Here is a 6,974-nt window from a genome sequence, read left to right on the forward strand (position 1 = left end):
AGCTCGCCTTGTGAAGAATGTTGGACAACACAGCAGACAAACTGCCTTTTTTTTGCCGCCATCTTGTTTGGTTTTTGATCGCTTTCTTTTATGTGACGAATAAGCTGACGCGTTCGCTTCGGGCCGGTGCGTCGGCCCTGGAGGAACTCCGATAAATGCAGGAACTGAAATGTTCGGGAGAAGAAAAACTGAAACATTTTAGAAAAACCAAGTGCAATATAACTCGCTGAATTGTTTTTTGTTTTTTTTCCATCCTCCATTTTCTGTTTGTTGTTTGTGTTCATCACGACGATGTATAGATATTCTATGAATATTCTATGTTCGGAATCTTTTGTCTAGTTCTTCCTTTTATTTGAATAAACGCTCTGTTCTAAAAACGAACCTTCAAAGTTGTCTTTTTGTCCCTGCAATGGATCAAAACAATCGCTTTGATACATTTTTTTATATTGACACTTTCATTTGGAGTGATCACATTTAACAGCATCACCGCAGGTTTTGTAGTATTACTAATAATTTAAAACTTTGTTTATACATTTTAAACTTGAACATTTTATTACTGTAATGTATGCAAATTATTTGCTACTGTCACGTGTATTTAGATGAAAAGATGAGTGACGAGACTGACTGCTGTGTTCCATGGCACATTTGGCTTCAAAATGGGACCTAATCTTTTATATATAATACATAAAAAAAAGTAACATATGAAATAAAATACCTACATTAATTAGAAATATATAAAACGTTTTTTTTAATCAACTTTATATTTCTAAATGTTCTGTATTACACATCAATGAATTAATAAAAAATATAACAATTGATATAATTACAAAAATGTTCCCTGTTTTACATTCATAAATTAATTAAAAATATATAATTTATATTAATTGTATGTTTAACAGTGCTTCCTATTATACATTCATAAAACAATTAATACTAATTATATGTAAACATTTATAATAATTGTATATTTAAATATTCTTATACATTAATAAATACATAAATGTGTGTACATATATATATATATGACAATTCATATCAATTGTATTTTAAAAAATGTTCCTTGTTATAAATAAATTATTTAGAAATTTATAACAATTTATATAAATTGTTTTTTGAAAAATGTTCCCTTCTATACATTAGTAAATAAATTAATACAAAATATAAAACAATTCTTTTTAATTTGTATTTTAAAAATGTTCCCTATTATACGTTAAAAACAAATTCATCGAATATCTAAAGCAGTCTATATTGTATATTAAAAATGTTAGTAAATAATTAAATTAAAACTATAAAACAATTTATTTTTTTCCTTAATAAACTGGATAAAATAAATTACAATTTATATTAATTGTATTTTTTTAAATGTTCTGAATTATACATTAATAAGTAAATTAAGAAAAATGTATAACAATTTATATAAATTGTAGTTTTTCAAATGTTTCTTATAGATTAATAAATAAATTGATGATAAAACATATAATTTATATAAATTGTATTTTTAAAAATGTTTCCCATTATAGAATCATAAATTAACTAATTAAAAATATATAACAATTTGTATAGATTGTATGTTGAAAAATGTTGCCCATTAGTCAATACATTAATAAAACATTATTTATATTAATTGTAGTTTTTTAAATGTTATACATTACTAAACAAATAATTTTAAAATATAGAACAATTACTATTAATTGTATATTTAAAAATCTTTCCTATTATACATTAAAAAGCAAATTGATTAAATATATATAACCATTTATATGAATTTGTTATTTAAAAATATCCCCTATTATACATTAAAAAACTAATTAATAAAAATCTAAAACAATGTTGCCGCTTATACATTAGTAAATCAATACATTGAAAATAAAATAAATAATGAATAAATAAACAACAATTTGTATCAATGGTATTTTTTAAAAATGTTCCCCACTATACATCAATAAATTAATCAATTAAAAACATATAACAACTTATCACCCTGCGATAATGTTCCCTATTATACGTTAAAAATAAATTCATCGACCATCTAAAACAGTCTATATTGTATACTAAAAATGTTAGTAAATAATTGAATTAAAACTATAAAACAATTAATTTTTTTCTTATTAACTAGTTAAAATAAATTACAATTTATATTAATCTTATTTTTTTAAATATTCTCTATTATACATAAGTAAATTAAGAAAAATGTATAACAATTTATATAAATTGGAGTTTTTAAAATGTTTCTTATTATAGATTAATAAATTAATTGATAATAAAACAAATACAACAATTTATATAAATTGTTTTTTTTTAAATGTATCCCATTATAGAATCATAAATTAACTAATTAAAAATATATAACAATTTGTATAGATTGTATGTTGAAAAATGTTGCCCATCATACATTAGTAAATACATTAATAACAATTATTTATATTAATTGTTGTTTTTTAAATGTTATACATTACTAAACAAATAATTTTAAAATATACAACAATTTATATTAATTGTATATTTAAAAATGGGTCCTATTATGCATTAAAAAGCAAATTAATAAAAAATGTATAACCATTTATATGAATTTGTTATTTAAAAATATCCCCTATTATACAATAAAAAAACTACACAATAAAAAATCTAAAACAATGTTGCCGCTTATACTTTAGTAAATCAATACATTGAAAATAATCAACAATTTGTATCAATTGTATTTTTTAAAAATGTTCCCTATTATACATTAATAAATTAATCAATTAAAAATATATAACAACTTATCGCCCTGCGATAATGTTCCCTATTATACGTTAAAAACACATTAATCGAACATCTAAAGCAGTTTATATTGTATATTAAAAAATGTTAGTAAATAATGAAATCAAACATATAAAACAATTATTTTTTTTCCCTTATTAATAAACTAGATAAAATAAATTACAATTTATATTAATTGTATTTTTTTAAATGTTCTCTATTATACATTAATAAGTAATTTAAGAAAAATGTATAACAATTTATATAAATTGTAGTTTTTAAAATCTTTCTTATTATAGATTAATAAATTAATCAATAATAAAACAAATACAACAATTTATATAAATTGTTTTTTTAAAAATGTTTCCCATTATAGAATCATAAATTAACTAATTAAAAATTAAACAACATTCACACTCACATTCACACACTAGGGCCATGTTGGTATACAAAAAAAAAAATGTTTTGTATCTGAAAACGTTACAGCAACCTTTATTTTTATTTTTTTTAAAGTGTCATAAATATGAGACTTATGGAAACTAACCAGGATAAGCAACCCCATCACTGTCTGGGTTAGGACTGTGGTCGTAGTCAGAAATATGGGTTTCTGCTTGTGTTAAATGACTTTTCCAGTTTACAGGAACCAGGATATTAATTTTTAGAATTCCAATAAATAAAAAGCAATCCGAATTAAAGGTTGCAAAATTTGGAAGCGCTTCACGAATTTGCGTGTCATCCTTGCACAGGGGGCCATGCTAATCTTCTCTGTATCGTTCCAATTTTAGTATGTGTGTTACCGAAGTAACACATTTACAACAGGTGGACGTACCAGTATAAATATACAGTCATTTTACAAAACACTACAGTCGTGGTGCAAAGTCACAATAATTCATCAAAGTCATAAAGCGCATAAGGTTATTGTTATTTAAATTCATATCATCTGTTATTTGTTTGCATGGACTCAAAACCAACAATGCTGAAAACAACAAACAGAAGTCCGAGCTCGGTCTGGCTGGGGCTGATGGGAAATATATGCAAAAATTATGAGACGGCAGGAGTGCTCATTGGTGTTTTCCCACAGGGCCCCGCAAAGGTGGCTGTGGAGGCGGCCTGACGAAAACAAAAGAAGAAATAATTAACCGTATTTTGATTAAAAATATAGAACACTTCATATTAATTTGTTATTATACATTAAACAACATTAAACATCTAAAGCAGTCTATATTGCATGATTAAACATTTTAGTAAATAATAAATGCACAAAATAAAAATTTTGCAGCACAAATGTACAAACGATTGGGACAAGGTTGGAGAAATGTTGACATATTTATTGAGGGGTGATGATTAATAACACGTTAATTACATGATAATAACCACAAAACCCGTAAAACAATAACATAAAAAAATTATAATAGTTACACTTAGATATTGGGTTTCACTATGTAAAGCGCTTTGAGTCACTAGAGAAAAGCGCTATATAAATATAATTAACTTCACTTCACTAAAAATATAGTAAAAAAAAAGGTTGGGATAAGTGTGAGGATGTTTTGACATTGTTGGGGGATTTTATTATGATTAATAGCAAGTTAATTCCACGTTAATAAGGTATAAACCAAACAATGTTAAAACCATAAGACGATAACTCAAAAAAACGGCACAAACGATCGGGACACCTTTGGGGAGGTTTTGACATGGTTGGGAGGGGCCAACCTTAATCACTGTACACGTTAATAACACAAATACCCAAAAACTTAAAACAAAACAAAAACAAAACGTTAATAAAAAGTGTAAAGGCACAAACGAAAAATGTAGCACAACTGATTGGTACAAATGTGGGAGATTTGAACATTGTTTAATAACACCTTAATCACACGTTAATAACATAAAAACAAAAAACGTTAAGATCCAAAAAACATTAAGAACTTCAAAACCGTAACGCACAAATTTAAAAACTAAAAAAAAACTATAATAGTTACACAAGTGTGGGGAGGTTTGAACATAGTTGGGGGAGTCTATTTAGGATTAATAACGTGTTATTTATACATCAATAATATACAACCAAAAAACTTAAATATCTAAAAAAAAACTATTGACATTAACAGTTGGGACATGTTTGGGGAGGTTTTGACATACAGTATTTGGGAGGGGCTAAGTGTAGTTATGATTAATAAAACCGTAATTACTGTACACGTTGATAACACAAACACCAAAAGACGTTAATAACTTAAAAAAGTGTAAAGGCACAAACAAAAAATGTTGCCGCACAAATGTAGCACAACTGATTGGGACAGGTGTGGGGAGTTTTGAACATTGTATGGGGGTGAAAGGAAACTAGTTATGATTAATAACACCTTAATTACACGTTAATAACATAAAAACAAAAATCGTTAAGATCAAAAAAACGTTAAGAAGTTCAAAACCGTAACGCACACACTTAAAAACTGAAAAAAAAAACTATATTAGTTACACCAAAAAGTGTAACACAGATGATGGGGACAAGTGTGGGGACGTTTGAACATAGTTGGGGGGAGTCTATTTATGAATAATAACACATTAATTACACGTTAATAATATAAAAATAACAAAAAACTTTAAGAACCAAAAAACATTAAGAACTTCAAAACTGTAACGCACAAACTTAAAATCTAAAAAAAAACCTATAATAGTTACACCACAAAATGTAGCACAAGCAATCGGGACAAGTGTGGGGAGGTTTGAACATAGTTGGGGGAGTCTATTTAGGATTAATAACGTGTTGATTACACGTTAATAACATACAACCCAAAAACTTAAATATCTTTTAAAGATTATAGATATTAACAATTGGGACATGTTTGGGGAGGTTTTGACATAGTTGGGAGGGGCTAAGTGTAGTTATGATTAATAAAACCTTAATTACTGTAGACGTTGATAAGAGTTTTGAACATTGTATGGGGGGGGGGGAGGGAAAGAAACTAGTTATGATTAATAACACCTTAATTACACGTTAATAACATAAAATAAAAAAAACGTTAAGAACCAAAAAACGTTAAGAACTTCAAAACTGTAACTCACAAACTTAAAAACTAAAAAAAAAACTATAATAGTTACACCTAAAAATGTAGCACAGACGATCGGGACAAGTGTGGGGAGGTTTGAACATAGTTGGGGGCGTCTATTTAGGATTAATAACGTGTTAATTACACGTTAATAACATATAAAAACAAAAAAGAACCAAAAAACGTTAAGAACTTTATTATTCTAATTTGTTTATGTTATTAACGCGTTAATTACGCGTTACTAACATAAAACTTTAATAACTTAAAAAAATCTAAAAGCATTAACAACTGGGACACATTTGGGGAGATTTTGACACGTTTGGGGGAATTTCATTATGATTAATAACGTGTTAATAACATAAAAACCATAAAATGTTAAAAAGTCTACAACTATATTAGTTAGACCAAATAAATGGCAGCACAAACGTAACAAACAAATGGGTCAAGTTTGAGGAGATTTTCACATAGTATTAGTTATGATTAATACCACCTTAATTACAAGTTATCAACATAAAACCCAAAAAACATTAATAACTAAAAAACAGTAACGGCACAAAATACATTTTTTGCAGCACAATCAATTGGGACACGTTTGGGGTGATTTTGACATGGTGGGGTTATGGTTATGATTAATAACACGTTAATAACATGTTAATTACACGTTAACAAACCGTTAATAAGTTAAAAACGATATTAGTTAGTCAAAATAAATGCAGCACAAACGTAACAAACAAGTTTGAGGAGATTTTGACATATTAGTGGGGGGAGGGGTCTAGTTATGATTAATAACACCTTAATTACAAGTTATCAACATAAAAAACAAAAAAAATGAATAACTAAAATACAGTAATGGCACAAAACAACATATTTTCAGCACAACTAATTGGGACAAGTTTGGGGTGATTTTGACATGGTGGGGTTATGGTTATGATTAATAACCCGTTAATAACATGTTAATTACACATTAATAAACCGTTAATAAGTTAAAAACTATATTAGTTAGACAAAATAAATGCAGCACAAACGTAACAAACAAATGGGACAAGTTTGAAGAGATTTTGACATATTAGTGGGGGGGGGGGGTCTAGTTATGATTAATAACACCTTAATTACAAGTTATCAACATAAAAAACAAAAAAAAAATGAATAACTAAAATACAGTAATGGCACAAAACATATTTTCAGCACAACTAATTG

At 26.7% G+C, this 6,974-nt stretch overlaps 1 protein-coding gene and 1 non-coding gene across 3 annotated transcripts in view; one reads left to right on the forward strand and one right to left on the reverse strand.

The window, feature by feature from the left end:
• The window catches only part of arrdc3a (arrestin domain containing 3a), a 17,640-nt gene extending 17,259 nt beyond the window's left edge, over window positions 1–381 (forward strand). For both annotated transcript variants that reach the window (XM_061897493.1, XM_061897499.1), the window contains exon 8: window positions 1–381. This exon is cut by the window's left edge and continues 1,630 nt beyond it. The gene's annotated coding sequence lies outside the window, so the exon portion shown is untranslated.
• A 3,059-nt stretch (window positions 382–3,440) lies between these two features.
• LOC133562873 (U6 spliceosomal RNA) lies at window positions 3,441–3,547 on the reverse strand. The gene has a single exon (XR_009808923.1). It is a non-coding gene; the product is annotated as a U6 spliceosomal RNA (small nuclear RNA).
• Window positions 3,548–6,974: the final 3,427 nt, after the last annotated feature.

This window comes from Nerophis ophidion, linkage group LG01 (assembly GCF_033978795.1).
Source record: "Nerophis ophidion isolate RoL-2023_Sa linkage group LG01, RoL_Noph_v1.0, whole genome shotgun sequence".
Taxonomy (NCBI): domain Eukaryota; kingdom Metazoa; phylum Chordata; class Actinopteri; order Syngnathiformes; family Syngnathidae; genus Nerophis; species Nerophis ophidion.